This window comes from Dipteris shenzhenensis, chromosome 11 (assembly GCF_047967505.1).
Source record: "Dipteris shenzhenensis isolate YYH24624 ecotype China chromosome 11, Dip_SZ_1.0, whole genome shotgun sequence".
Classification (NCBI taxonomy): Eukaryota; Viridiplantae; Streptophyta; class Polypodiopsida; order Gleicheniales; family Dipteridaceae; genus Dipteris; species Dipteris shenzhenensis.
In genome coordinates this window covers 8,852,963-8,866,096 of record NC_141606.1, presented here as the reverse complement: position 1 = coordinate 8,866,096, position 13,134 = coordinate 8,852,963, and the positions used below count along the sequence as shown (strand labels likewise).

The 13,134-nt window shown below is 43.8% G+C and overlaps 1 pseudogene; it reads left to right on the top strand.

Moving 5' to 3' along the window:
* Positions 1 to 3,025: 3,025 nt before the first annotated feature.
* Positions 3,026 to 10,879, top strand: LOC147896586 (putative xyloglucan galactosyltransferase GT11; annotated as a pseudogene).
* The last annotated feature ends 2,255 nt before the right edge of the window (positions 10,880 to 13,134 follow it).

Sequence of the window (13,134 nt, the reverse complement as noted above, 5' to 3'; positions counted from 1 at the left end):
TACACTTGGCAAATAACCCAGTCTATCATGCTAGAACAAAGCACATTGAGGTGCATTATCACTATGTGTGGGAGAAGGTTTTACTAGGTCTTATTGATCTAGTTTATGTCAGCACAGAGGATCAGGTAGCTGACATATTCACGAAGGCATTGGGCGCAGAGAAGCTGCGCAAGTTCAGAGACCTACTTGGTGTGCAGGAATTGGGATTGAGCTCGAGGGGGAGTGTTGAGATATCGAGCTCCACTCGTGATATGCCAAGGTGACCATTGTGCATTTATGTCACTGACTTGTTAGCTGTAGATGCGGTTGGTACACCACCCATGAATAATAGCTGGATGACAACTATCCTTATGTACTCTAGTTCATGGCTCAGTTAGTATGCCACCTTAGTTAGCTGAGTTTGGTTTGAGACCCACATATAGGGTTCTTCTATTTCTTTGTACAAGAGTTCTTTTGGCTTTCACAACGAAGAAGAGGAAAACTGTTTTCAGCCTCCACCTTTGTGTGTATTCCCCCATTGTGTATGTGAGAAAGCCGCAAGTGAGACTCCTTCCCTCTTTCCCACTATCTTCACATGTAGTGGATACCACTATCTGTAACTGATAAATAGTGGGCTAATGCAATAGTATGATGTTTAGTAACAAGGGCTGTTACTAAAAAATATAATTGGCTGCAGACTTATAACAATCGGAAGGGATTTGGACAGCTATAAAAGTCCTGTAACAACCCATTTTGAGGTTGAGTTGTTGTTTATCTATGCTAAAGCATAATACAAAATATCCGTTTTGCAAGTTCATGAGTTCTCTGCTGTTCTTATGTTGTTTAGTTTCGTCTACATGCAATCCGACTCCTATCAGTATCTTATCCAACTCCTTGCACCTGTTGCATTTGAGTTGACGTGTGTTCTATGTTTTCATTAGCTAAATGCACCCTGAACACATTTGGCAATCCTCACAGTGTTCATTCCTAGAGTCTCTGGCTCACACTGCTTCATGCTGATATGAATAGCAGAGATAGCAAAGTAGCAACTTCACAAACACAAAAGTAAGTCAACGAAGAAATAGATTTACTAGATAATCTTCTCCTGCGAGTACACCATTCAGACAAAGCCATAGCCCAACCGAATAGCCAGGCTGGAGCGGTGAACGGTCATTCATAGTTCACACACCAAATCTATGTAGTTTTCATTACTCTACAAAAGCCGTGTACAATTCATTCAAATCGAATAGCCAGGTGCAAAAGACTACCAAGGCAACAAGCTAGACTGCATTAATACAGAATTCCGTAGACAACGACAGTTAGATTACCGGCGGAAAGAAGACCAACAACAAATGCAAACAAATTAAGACAACGGTTGGATTACCGGCGGAAAGAAGATAAAAAACAAACACAAACAAATTAAGACAATAACAGTTGGATTACTGACAGAAAGAAGACTAACAACAAACGACAACGAATCAATACAACAGTCGGATTACCGATGGAAAAATGACAGGCAAAAGGCGACATCAAAAAACAACCACAAGCAAGTACAACAACTACAATCCCAGATCAACATGGAGTCACAACAGGCAGAGCAGCATTCGAGGCTTCAAACTCAAGAACAATCAATCGACTGAAATCTAGTGAGTATAACTTTCTCCATTTGTTTCATGGGAAGCACAGTCCATGTCAAATAGGCCTGAGAAAGATATCTCTCCACGTCACGTTGGTATTACATACTTCACATGAAATAGAAGTCGGGTAGACACTGCATCACAAACAGAAGATCCTGACAGCATTCTACACGACTCTGATTATATTCCAAGTGGCACAATTTCCTTAGACAATTCATTACATAGTAGGGAACTGCATGAAGCACAAGCTGAATTACAAAAACTGATGCTACCCAGTCCTACACAAGGACTCCTACAAAGAGAACTTGCAGAGAAAATATTGCAACTAATGTATTCGTGAGTGCAAGACAGAGGCTGAATTTCAATCCCCTCCCCAAACCTCCTAAAAAGAAGACCTCCCAAGTACAAGCTAGTGCACCAGTACAACCAAAGATGAAGAACCCACTAGTCAAAGCAGCCAAATTTACTGGCAAAGATAAAGAAGATCCTGAAAGTCATGTTGGATAGTTTGAGACAAGATGGATAGCTAGTGGATTTGGACAATTGCCAGATCCTACCAAGAAAGAATAATTTGCAGCTACCTTCAATGGTAAAGCAATGAACTAGTTTATGTAGTACGGTGTTGCTCATTTTGCTGACTATGACACATTGAAAGGAGCATTCTTGAGTCGTTTCATAAAAGAAAAAACTTCGGAGGATATCCTCAAGAAACTGAGAACTATGAAACAAAAAGATCTTATGGTTGAAGATTATTCTCAGATGTTTTAAAACCTCAACAGAAGACTAACAGTAGACCAACAACCCACCCAGGAGCAACAGGGGGATTATTTTTGCAAAGGATTAAACAAAGAACTGAGAACTGCAGTAGCTGGCAGGGACCAGCTTGGAGGGGCAAATGACTTTAATAAGTTGGTAGAAGCAGCACAACGATAGAAAGGAGACTTGGTAAAGTATCAAAGTCCAAGAAGACAAGGAAGAAAAAGCATTCAGAGTCACAATCTAATTCAAATACGGACACAGATAGTGAAGCAGAAGAAGACACTACTGAAGAAGAAGCTACCTCATCCGAAGAAGATGAAGATGAAGAAGAATATTCCAAGAAGAAAAAGAAAGAAAAGAAGCAGAGAAACAAAGAAAAATCCACAGCAAAAAAGACAATAGATAAAATCTCCAAGCTAGAGAAAATGATGAAGGAGCAGCTTCAAAGCTTGAAGCCACCACCTCAAGCACCACAGCCCCAAAAGATTCCATGTGAATTTTGCAAAAAAAAAACCATGACAAAGAAAGATGTTGGTACAACCCGAACTATAGAGGGAGGGTACCACCCTATGTACAACAACAACACAATCAAGAGCCAACTGCTGCCACTCAAGTAGCAGTAGCAAGGTTAGCCCAACAAAGATATCTAAATGCAGGCCCTAGAAGGCAATTTCAGCAACAATGGGGACATTAACAACAGCAGCAGTAAGGACAAAACCAGGCATGCACTTATTGTGGCATGGATGGCCATAGGCAAGGCCCACAATGTGAACTTTGGTGTAAACATCGTGGGGAAAGAGGTATGCCAATCATCCATAATGATGGAAGAAACAATCAAAATGGTCAACAACAACAACCTCTAGGAGTGAATATGGTATATATCACTCCTCATAATCCGAATAACAATTACAACAATCAGCAAAGTCCAAATACTACTCATGCATTAGTAGTTACAAGGTCACAAAATACAAAGCCTATACAAGGATTGGGACAAACACAAAGAGACAATGCCAAGGCAATGAATTGGCCTAATCAAAATGAGACAAGAAACAAAGTATTGCAACAAGTACTTGCCAACAATGCTTCACAGGATGTCAAAAAAGAGCATCACATTAACAAAGGCAAGGGCATCAGTCAATAGAAACAAATCCGCCAACAGTACATTTGCACTACAAACCAAAGAGGGCAACTAGGCTCAAGCTCCTCAAAACAATCAAAAGACATCAGAACAGATTGCAATACAAAGAAACTACACAGAAAAAGCTTCCTCAGAACAAGGCACATCTGCAAAACAGCATATGCATTCTGCAGATAGAATAGGGCTAGAAATACCAAAAAGGGAAAATCAAGATATAAAAGCAAAAGCGCAAGATGCGCTACTTTCCATCATAGCAGAAAAAAGTCAAATGCTTGTGACGATGGACAATGAGTAGAAAGAACGCTTCAATACAAAACAAGAGGACCATACACTATTTTACCAAAAGCTTATGGAGTCGCAAGTTCAAATCACTCTTGACCAGTTATTGAACTTGGTCCCAGCCTTCAAACATCAGATTTGCAAGGGATTTCTAGCACAAGAGTTAGATACATGCACAGACAATAAAGCAAGTGATGATGAAGAAGAAACTCCAAACATTTATACATCTACAATTGAAGATGTGGACTATCAAGTACCACTCATTGATGTACTATACAAGAGGCAGAAAATTCCATAAGTTCTAGTTGATGAAGGTTCAAGCATGAATATCCTATCATAGGATATATTAAAAAAAATTTGTAGTAATGAGCTGGTTCCAGCACCATTCCAAGTGAGGATGGTTGACCAAAGAAGAATCCAACCTCTTGGAATCTTGAGAGGGCAAGAAATTACAATCATGGGTATGACCTTCACAATTACATTTGTGGTACTCAGAATGGAGTATACCTCTTCTCTGGCGTCATTCTAGGTATTGTTGCAGTGGGAGTCCTATTCATTATGTAGACTATTGATTCCTACATGCAACTCCTACATGCATGTTCTACTTGCAACTTCTACATGCAACTCCTACATACAACTTGCAACTTCTACATGCAACTTCTATATGCAAGTTCTACATGTAGAGAGAGAATGTCTTACAATTCCTACATGCAGAGAGAGAAGCTCTCCAACTTGTATAAATACCCCATAATAGAATGAAGCCCACACTCTTTGGGGCATTGTGTTGAGTTCTACTTTGGTATTCCAAGCAATTGTCTCAAGTGTCCATGCTTCCTTGCACTCCACGTCCAAAAGCATGTCCTAATTTTGCAACTCGTCCTCCCCTCTCCTCCAACCTTGCAACCCATCCTCTCCCTCTCCTTCTCCTCCTCCTCCTCCCTTCTCCTCCTCCTCCTCCCTCCTCCTCCCTTCTCCTCCTCCTCCTCCTCCTCCTCCTCCTCCTCCCTCCTCTCTCTTCTTTCCCCCATGCTCTTACACCTTTTTCCTCTCCCACTCCTATGCTCCCCCTAAACCCTTAGTTCCTCAACCCTTAACCTCCATGATCTATGAGGGAGACGAGTTCTCCACTATGTACTCTACCCTGAACCTTGGATCCTCCTTCTAACCCTGGAACCTCTTCTAAACTCTGGAACCTCTCTCTAAACCTTGGAAACTCCTTCTAAACCTGGAATCTCCTTCTAAACCTTGGACCCTCCTTCTAACCCTTAAACTCCTCCTAAACCCTACAACCCCCAATGAAGGCGAAAGCCTTCATTACCTCAACCATGATGATACATGTTCCTTTTACACATGCATGCACTATGTTTGCTTACCACATTTAAGCCTACGTCTCTCATAGGAATATGACTTGAGGTCCTAAGCTATACGTATACTACAACCGACAACCCTGATATATCTGTAGGTGACAAAAAGCCTCAGAACCCTGCATACTGAGATTACCCTGCTCTTCCTATTGAGATTTTGCATAGGCACATAATAGATTGCATCAATAATAGTATCACATACTTTCATTCCATACTCTCAAAGCATGTAATGAATTCACCAGGCAAGGCCACCCCACGCAGCACCCGCCTGTGGCAACGCAGCCAGTGGCGACGCTGAAACTCCCTCTGCCTCTGACCCCCCCTCCTCCATCTCCCCCTCCACTCTCCACCCCCCCTCCACCACCACCCTTTTCCCCCCCCACCCTCCTCTCCTCTGTTTGCCCCCTCCATCCCCTCAGGCCACCACTCACCGCCGCGCGATGCCCCCCCCCCTTACAAAAAAAAACCCTAACCTAACCTAACCTAACCCTAGGACTAACCCTAGTTAGGTTACTTTAACCTAGGTTAGTTACGCTAACTTTAGGTTAGTTACTTGTAGTTAGGTTAGTTTAACTATTAATTAGTTACACTAACTGGATAGTTAGGTTAGTTTGACTGTACTAGGTTAGCTCAACTAACTGTGGTCAGTTTAGTTAGCTGCAGTCAGTTTAAACCATAACTAGGTTAGGTTAGACTAACTGGGCCAGTTAGATCAATTGAGCTGGGTCAGTTACTACCCCTCAATTAGACTTAAAGGCCATTCACACCAAACCTTAAGACCAAGGCCCCCCCCCCCCACCCCTACAAAAAAAGGTCCATTTTCCCCCTTCTTTAACCCCTCGTAACTCATCCGTTTGGGACCCAAACTGGACCCCGTTTGAACCACGATTTCACACATGAAAACACCACACTACGGGGTATTTTTCCAACCCATTGCACACCATTTTGGCATCCCTAGCACTCGCTCATTCGCACCCCCATTTGGGCCTCATTTTGCACTAATTCGCTCGTATCTTTACGCCATGACCTCCGATTGACGATCCGTCTACACATGCACATTTCTTTACACATGTGGGACAATCTTAGGCACATTATTAACACGATGGTCCCTACAACACTAACACCACTCTAACCCTCCAAACAAAACATAAACACCCGCACCTGCGACAGAGACACCCTTTGCAATTCTCGCCCAATCTGCATGCAGCTATGCTCCGACCAATGCTTCCAACTCCAATGCTCACCAAATCCGCATACAACTCTGCTACAACCACCACCTCCAACAATCCTCTACCTCGATTCTTCCCCTAATATCCCTTTAACTCCTCCACGCCACAACATGGCTGGATGCCATTGCGACGATGATGGGGATATTGACCTCGATGTAGAGGCTGATAATTTCTTTAATTGCAAAAATAATAACAATCAAGGTAGGCACCCCCTGCTAAAACTGGAACTTTCCAAATATAATGGTAGGATAGATCTAGCCCGTTTCCTCCAGCATTTTGATGCGGCATGCTGAGTAGGTGGAGATCAATCCCATGAAACCAAGGTGGCTTGGTTTCCCATGGCCTTAACTGATGAAGCGTCTGAATGGTACCTAGACCTTCTAGTGGAAGAGCGAGCCACATGGGACTTGCTTCAAATAGAATTTAAAAGACGCTTTCAAACGGAGAGGCTACAAGATGATCCCGCTCTCCAACTAAGCAACATCGTCGAACAAGGCCGTCGAGAAGATGTACGCACGTACCTGTGCAAGATGAAAAGATTAATCACCAAATGTGACCCATGCCTTGATGCAAAGTGCCTCATGGCCTAGTTCATTGTAGGACTAAGAAAGAAAATCCGCAAGGATATGAAAAATATTAGCAGCTATGAAACGTTTAATGCTGCTCATGCGACAACCATTGACAACGAGGATGGCATGACCGACTCTGACACCAATAGTGATGATGGCAGATCCAGTGCACGAGATAAGCACTCTAGAAAGGGCAAATCCAAGTCAACTACCAAAACATCAAATGAAGATTCGCCTAGAGGCCATGAAGTTGAAAGAAGACATGATGCAGGCCATGGAACAAAAGCTTCACTTGTCTCAGCTGCCACCTCAGACTTATCCACACGATAAGAAAATGTCTAGTGTCCACACTGCATGGCCAATCATACAACAAATGAGTGCCCAGTCCTAAGAGCCAAGATCACTGCACAAGCAAATCCATCACCAAGGTTATGGTGCCACATCTGCATCGTCGACGGCCATGATGAAAACAGTTACATCTTCAACATGCACAACAACCCACCTCGACCTCAACAATACCAAGCGGCATCCATGCCAGTGTACAGGCAGCCGACACTTGCACAAGTGCCCCCAGCTCTGAGGCTAAATCCTGTTCCTATTTGGACACAAGTCCCACAATTACTAAGAAATCCAAATCCACGACCATATCCAAGAGCACCAAATCCAGCTCCTCAGGCAATTCCAATACATCAATTACAAGCCGAGAAAGTAGACTTGCCATTTGAGTATGAAGCAGAGTACCTAGTGTACTATGTAGAAGGCACAGAGGGACTAACACCAGTGTATGAAAATCAAGTACATCCCAAAACATATCGAGCACCAATCAAGTGCTACGGTTGTGGAGAAAATCATCGGATCGCAGAGTGCCCTCATCGTGGTAGCCCCGCTACTTTCCAACCACTCTGCAGAGATTGTGGCATAAGACATGCCTGTATGGATTGTCCCATGAAAAATAAGGTCCCACAACAACAAATAGAGGTTAAGCCTGATGTCCCAATCGGCATCATTGGGGTGGACCATCAAAGTCTGGGTCCAGCAAGTGTAATATCACAACCTGTGAATGTAATTACATACCAATAGAAAGAGGAGCTTGAAGGAGCTGCACTCTCTAGCATCCTGAGTTGCCCTGTGTCAATTCCCATTGGAATCCTCCTACGGAATTGTCCCAATCTCTGGGAGAGTTTCAAAGGATGGATTGAACTCTCAAATCCCCCTCCACCTATGAATGACATCAAAGATATCCCTGTGAGAGATGACATATGCAACATTACTGTGCCTTTGATCCACAAGGCATATAATGAAGTCCAAGCCATAGTAGATGGTGGAGTAGGTGTAAATGTCTTATCAAAGGAGCTCTACGATGAATGGGGTCTCCCACCAATGCAAAAGGCTAATTTCAACATACGCCTTGCTGATGATTCACGGGCTAAACCCTTGGGAATAGTGAATGGCGTGTCCACAAAGGTCACAAGAGTTCGCTTTTCCCTTCAATTCACAATCTTGGATCTTTCCAAAAAATCTTATCAAATCTTATTAGGACGTCCTTGGTTATGGGAAGCATCAGTCCTCCATGACTGGGGAACTGATAGACTGACAATCCAAAATCATGACACCACAGTTAGGGTGAATATGGGGATAGGAGCTATAAAACCAATTGTGCTTAGAGCGTTGGATGACACATCTTCAACGACAATCTCAAGCAGATCAGCTCCCCTGCAACAGCATGCCATAGCGGGCAATTCACAAAGCAATGTCAATAACTGGATACAAACATCAGCAACCATCGACAACTACCATTCATTAAACCCCATCTTCTCACAGATCGATGCTAAGGTGCTATAGGTAGATCCTCCACTCACACATGAAGAACCAATCGATCTAGAGATGCCATTCTTTATGGCTGACCTCGAGTGGGATAATGAACCTGAAGAAGGTACCCATACCAATGATGACTCAAATTTTCCTTGGGACCTTGAAACTGAGGCTGAGAATGTTGAAATTGAAGATCAAGTCTATGACAATGACTTAGCCATTCTATATGCCCTAATGGCAGTCGAGCTTCCAAAACTTGAATCTCCAAAGTTGAATAACAGCAGAAGATCCTGCAAGAAAGTTGGAGGAAATCGTAGAAAAGCTAAGGCCAAACACTTCAATGAATTTGAACGAGTCCAAACAAGGATCGTCGAATTATATCTCACAAAGCTAGCTCCCTCAAAATCAGAACCACAGCCTCTTGAATGGTCCCCTGAGGGATTGGAAGGAGTATGCGCAGCAAATGAACCCTTACTTGGGAACACCTTACTAGTGGAAAAGTTACCCCACAGTTCCCAATGTAAGAAGTTTTGGAAATATAAGCCACATGTGCGCATGAAGCTCAATCAAGAGACTTGAGAAAATGTTCTTCGATGTAGGAGGTAGTAGCAATCCATGGGTGGGAAATGGTGCTTTGGTTAGGCACAACATGACATTGAACGAAGGATTTTCTTCCAAAGCAGTATAGGGAGGCGATCAGGGATGGAAAGCAGTGGCAACCAAGGAAGAGATGAGATGAAGGGCCGGAGGGGTGGAAAGTGGTGGTGTGAGGAAGAGGGGGTTGAAGGATGAGAGGAAGGAAGTAGCTACAAAGGAGGGTGATCAGACGTCAAAGCAAAGGCTGAATATTATTACAAGATTGTCGAGGAAAGGGAAGTAGGCGAGCTGCAAGGGGAGGAGGATATACATGTACGAGATGCCGAAGAAGTTCACCAAGGGGACTTTGGAGAAGTGCGGGGGGAAGGTGGTGGAGTGGCTGGATTTCTACGAGCATGCAAAGAACGGGGGGTTCGGGGGGGAGGAGGAGGGGGAGGAGGGGATGGTATGGGATGGATGCGTACATGCTAGAGTGATATTTCACGAGAGGATGAAGGAGTATGGGTGTTTAGTAGCAGTAGAGGGGGAGGAGGCATGTGTATATCCCATATTACGGTGGGTTGGATGTGCTAAGGTATTTGTATGGGAAGGATAAGGGGAGGGCGAGTGAGCATGGGGAGGAGCTGGCGACGTGGTTGGCGATGAAGGGTGGCAAAAGGTGGCGGGGATTTAGCGACACCGATCATTTTATGATAATGGGCTGCACCACCTGGAATTTCTATCGTAGCCCCTCCCATCAATATGGCTGGGGTACTAGCTTCTTCCCTCTCCCCTCCCTCTCCAACATCTCCTCCCTCCTCCTCGAATGCTCCCCCCCTCCCACCTCGCCATCCCCTACCCCTCCTCCTTCCACCCCCCCTCCCTCCTCTCCTGGCTCTACTCCCTCCCCTCCTCCTCCTCCTCCTCCCCCCGCTCCTTGGTCTTCTCCTTCGTCAGCTCCCCTCGCCCCGGCCCCGTCGGTTCCATCTGCCAATCTGCCCTCCTCGAATGCCTTGCTACTTCTTCCTCCCACCCCCCCGCTTGCTCCGTCCTTGACTGCCACCACATCCGCTGTGCCCACCACCCCTTGCCCGTTTGTGACCGCCTCCTCCTCTCTGAATTTTGTCTCTAGCCCCCCAATGATTCGCCCACTCGTCGCTCTACCTTCGATAGCCTCATCACTGGCTGCATCCCCGTCTTCTTCCACAACAACTCCGCCTATAGCCAATACACTTTGCGCCTTCCTGAGGACCCCGATCAGTACTCCGTTTTCATCTCCCACCAAGACTTATAGAACGGCATCAAGGTGCTAGATGTCCTCAATGGCTACTCCAGAGAGAGGATCTCTAAGATGCATGACAATATAATCAAGCTAATACCTAGTATTATCTACGTGAGCCCCTCTGTTGTGGCATAGCTGAAAGCTACAAGAATCAAGGACGCGTTCGATCTGAGCGTCGATGCTATGCTCCACAAAGCAGCAACAATGAAAGCGACTTTGCATGCTTGACAAGAGGCCTAGATATTGTGCCCATTTTTTCAATGCTACAACTTTAGTGTTTCGACCTACCATATGGAACAAGCTGCAATGTGGTGGAATTCCTTGGCACTATAAGTTTCCACATTTCTGCGATAATTTATCGCTTGATTGCCGAAAGAATCCCAAGCAAGATTGTTGCTACACTCCGGAGTCAGTTCAACTGCGCGGAATTTCAGATATTACTCACCTTGGTTGATTCACGGAGCACCAGATGTCTTCGTGGAAATCCATCAATCATGGAAACAACCTCTATTTTAATATTGTGGCATGCTCAGTAATTAGTTAGCGACAGCAAGGAATAAGGGAAAACACCTGTGTCTGTTGCTCAGGATGTTACATCGACGACCTCCCTTAACCCCCTAAACTTCCCAGGATCAACACCATGCAATTGGCTTTACACATGAGCCTTTACTTATACGGACCTTCACACCTCACCCCAAAAAATCAAAGAAATGCTTCACATGAGCAATGGTTTTCTTCACATTACTCTGCCTCTAGAATTCGTATGTTTTGGTTTGCAAATTCCGCAAAACTGTGTATGGGCCTAGCCACTGGTGAAGGAAAGACTCCGCCAAGTTTTCCACACTAGATGGTACACTAACGCTAAATCTCCTGCCTGGTGTGGCCTTCATTGTAATTCTTTGCCTGATGTGTTTGAGGCTCAAGCTACCTGTAGGTTCTTGGCAGAACTCTACACGGTTGTCCGGTATGCAATTGCATATATGGCAAAATCTTGTCCCAGTTCTGGTGCAATGGGTCCACATACATGAAAAGCATCCTCTTGATCGTTTTGTTCATATGCTTTGTCAGTCCATTTGTTTGTGGATAATAGGGACTTGCAAAAGTGACTTGAACTCCGAGTGCTTTGGTTAAAACATGCATCACTTTGGATTTGAAATTGGCTCCTTGATTAGACAGGAGGGTGTCTGGGCAACCATGGCGTGGAATTATGTCATTGAGCAAATTTTGTGCAATTGAATTGGCAGATGCATCAGGTAAAGCTTTCACTTCACACCACTGAGTGAGGTACTCAGTGAAAGCAATGACGTATCTATTTCCTTGCATACATTACCAATACCTTTTGCTCAATTAAGTCTTGAAAAATCAGATTCACCATCCTACTTCTGACGTGAGAGAGGTCGAAAGGCATCACGGTAAATTCATAGAGACCTCGAGTAGTTCAGAATGCGGACTTATGCGTATCTTTTGAGTTCAAAGGAATATCCCAATATCAGGTTGCTAGGTCCAAAGATGTGAAATATGTGGAATTTCCGAGCTTCTACGCAGGGAAGAGGATATACATCATGTTGAGTGATTGAGTTGAAAGCTCAAAAATCAATGTAGAACCGGAGGTCACCAGAGGGTTTCTACACGAGATGCAGTTCACGATTGAATTACCTATTTCTACAAAATCTTAGTGACAGCTTTCTTCACGAGATGCAGTTCACGGTTGAATTACCTATTTCTATGTAACTATGAGTGTTGTTATAAAGTGCCATGTTAGGCACTAGATGAGAGCTAGATGACAAGCATAGCCTAATAGCCATAAGTACATGAGAAAACCTACAACTCTTCTGCATGCTCTAAGCAAATAAAGATACTGAGAAGAGCACCATAGCCTATCAAAGGGCATGTGATGGCCATAGCCCAAGTAAAAGGCAATAAAAGAATAGTAGGGGGACACCCATGTCTTACCTTGGCACAACATGATTGCACCTAGTTCCTAGAAGCAATGGACTTGGAAGTAGCAAGAAACCTGTGTACATTGCACGTTCTCGTGATGCTAGAATCACCTTTTGCCTCAATGCTTAGTCAACCTACAACCAACAGAATATGGAAGCAAGAGTAACTTTGCTTAGACATTTAAAAGATGGTGTCAAGCATGTTAGTGCATATTTTTGCCTCTCCTTATGAAGAAAATTTACCTAGTTTAGAATGTATTTAATTAGTGTTTACTATTTGGGGGGATGTAGTGGAAAAATCTCACCAAATTTTAAGGACTACCTTAAAAAGTATTTATCACAAATGGTGTGATGGGACTATTCAGTAGTCATGTGGTTTTTAAACTAGTCAAGAGTGCTCTAGAAAGGGTTGAAGCTCAATTTCACTAGGTTTACTTGGGATTACTATTCACTAAATACTTTACATCTTTAGTAGTGTATGGAAACATAAATATAAATGTGTGTGTGTGTGTGCGCATGCACGTGTGTGTGTGTGTGTTGTGTGTTATAGGCTAGATTAACATTTCTTTG